Source organism: Dioscorea cayenensis, unplaced genomic scaffold (assembly GCF_009730915.1).
Source record: "Dioscorea cayenensis subsp. rotundata cultivar TDr96_F1 unplaced genomic scaffold, TDr96_F1_v2_PseudoChromosome.rev07_lg8_w22 25.fasta BLBR01000910.1, whole genome shotgun sequence".
Taxonomy (NCBI): domain Eukaryota; kingdom Viridiplantae; phylum Streptophyta; class Magnoliopsida; order Dioscoreales; family Dioscoreaceae; genus Dioscorea; species Dioscorea cayenensis.
Genome location: NW_024087301.1, coordinates 86965 through 89418, shown reverse-complemented (window position 1 = coordinate 89418; position 2454 = coordinate 86965). Strand labels below are relative to the sequence as shown.

The 2454-nt window shown below is 34.1% G+C and overlaps 1 long non-coding RNA gene across 2 annotated transcripts; it reads left to right on the top strand.

The window, feature by feature from the left end:
* Window positions 1-615: 615 nt before the first annotated feature.
* On the top strand, window positions 616-2247 carry LOC120255250. Of its 2 annotated transcripts, none has more exons than XR_005534940.1 (4): window positions 616-747; window positions 847-904; window positions 2113-2154; window positions 2211-2247. It is a non-coding gene; the product is annotated as an uncharacterized LOC120255250 (long non-coding RNA). The 2 variants fall into 2 exon arrangements; XR_005534941.1 differs by having other exon boundaries at window positions 616-772.
* Window positions 2248-2454: the final 207 nt, after the last annotated feature.

Here is a 2454-nt window from a genome sequence, read left to right as displayed (position 1 = left end):
AAATCGTCCCAAATACGGTGCCAAAATTATAAATATATTAATATATTAAAACCGTTCCAAATACGGTGCCAAAAACATAAATATATTAATATAATTTTCAATTTTGTGGAAAAAAAATACATGCATAATTTGCATGATATAGAAAGAGTCAAAACTCAAGAGATGGATGGGAAATTATCAACAAGAGGACCTAGTACCTAGTGTCCAGTGAACTATTGCGAACCCTATTTACTTGCATTAAAAACATTTGAATTGGTTATGTTCCCTGAGAAGTTTACATCAAAAAGTATATATATATAATCATATTTTGGGAATGACAATGTTTGGTGTTGACTTACTTTCAAACACTCACTCTATATATTCCTGTTTTTAATATAATATAAAACGTTGGTGAAAAGTGAAAAGAAAACGTTGCTTTTTCTTTTTCAGTTTCTTTTCTTCTCCTTCTCTCTCCTGTAAATCCTTAACCCTAATCTCTTCTTCTTCTCCATGGATGCTCGCTCCTCAAGCTCCCGACCCCGGCCCCAACTATCTTGCTCACCAACCCTAATCCCCAACCCTCATTAAAGCTTCCTCTTCTTCGAGAGAGAAGGCATTGCCTCCTTTCTGTTTTTTTTTGGATCTCGCTATTCGCTTCTCTCTTCTTCGAAGCCTCGAATCTCTCTCCATTTGGCGAGCGAGAGAGAAGGCATCCGAGCAGCACCGAAGGATTTAATCTTTGCTTGTATCTCCGAGTGTCCTTTTCTGGTTGATCGCCCTCTCAGTCACTAAGGTATTCCCCCTCCAAGTTTTGTTTCTATTGGTTTTTCTGATTGCTCATATCATTATTTGTTAATTTGTTCACAGAATTCTACAATATAAATTGGTTCAAGAGAAGTGGGAGAAATTGCACATTCTCTACAAGGTAATCCCCGACAAATGATGTAGTTTCATGGTATTTGATCTCCTTAGTGATTTTTATGAGTTTATGATTTTTTTAATTGGTTGTGTTAGTTTGAATCTGCATGATCAGATCGTATTACTATAATTAACCCATTGAACATGTTTTTAATCTTTTAATGCTTAATGGAATTCACCGTCATGCCTAGTAATATGGAAATTAATTTAACCAGATGATATGGTGTTTGTTTACTTGACTCGTTAGATCTTAAAGTCAATCTTGTTTATTTTTCTAAGCTATTTACTAGTTTGAAAAAAAGAATAGCACAATTTATTGGCTATTGAGACACATAACAATGTTTAATTATTATGCACTACTTGTCAAGATAGACTTGTTTACTTATTTATAATGGCATGTTGTTCTCATAAACCACATTGAATAGGTTTGTAAAATTATCGTGAAAGAGTGCTTCCATATGAATAGGAGAGTGACCAAAGATAATTGATTTTTAAACACTTTTTAAAAATCATTATTTAAAAATAATGATTGCTTTCAAACCCAAATTAACCGGTGCTAAATGGAGGTAAGGGTGATCATGACAAAGATGCTTGCAAATGTCTTATCTCTCGTTAAATATAAGTCTACTAGGAATTAATAAGGTGTCTATTGTGGGTCTTTGGCTATCCAAATTCTTGTCTTGTTTATATAAGACGCTCAAATTGGTGTCTTGTTCTTATTATTATTTTTCTTTTTTTATCCCATACATTTCACTTAGAGATAGAAACTTTGTTTTCAATGATGGATTTCGATCAATCCTTCATGATTTGGAGCATTGCTTAGATGATTTTTTTCTCCCTTAGCTAATTTTTTTTTCGTCCATTGCACCGCTTTGGGCTACAGTTAATGGAACTTGAAGAAAGTGATATTTGATATGGTTACCGAGTAATCTTTTTTTAGGTACCTCAACTTTTCTCCTTTATAATCCTTGTATTAATTTTGAAGAAATGTTGTCGCATTTCGAGTTTGCAATCCATTTTCTCGTGTTCACCATATAGTTAGATTGTTTTGATGATTGGCTTTGTTTTCAAAGTTCTCTGTTTGATTAAAATCATTTTTGGTGTTTCCTGGGGCATGCCCAGGAAGGAATAAGATGAGGGAACAAATGTCTTTCCCAGTACAAGGCTGCTAGTTTTCTTGAGTATCATTTTGACAAATTTTATTGGTTCTATTAGGTGCCCACCATTTCATCTTTGGTGACTTCTGGTTGTGGTGAGGTAAATACTTGCTCTATTATTGACCAAGAAATGATCTGTTTTGGGGTTGAATGCAGATGAGTTCATCACTTGGAGGTTTGCACTTTCATAGATTTTTAACCCTGCAGAGAATGTCGTTAAAAACCGTAATTGACTCGCCATACGTAATTTTGTCTACTTTAATATTGAAAAAGCTCGCATATGATGAAAGATTGAAAGAATTTTTTTGATGCAAATGTGTTGCGCTTAAACACGATGATTTCATTAAAACCCACTTGGACAAACAGGAAAGGAAAGAGTCGGGGCATCAAGTGAATAACA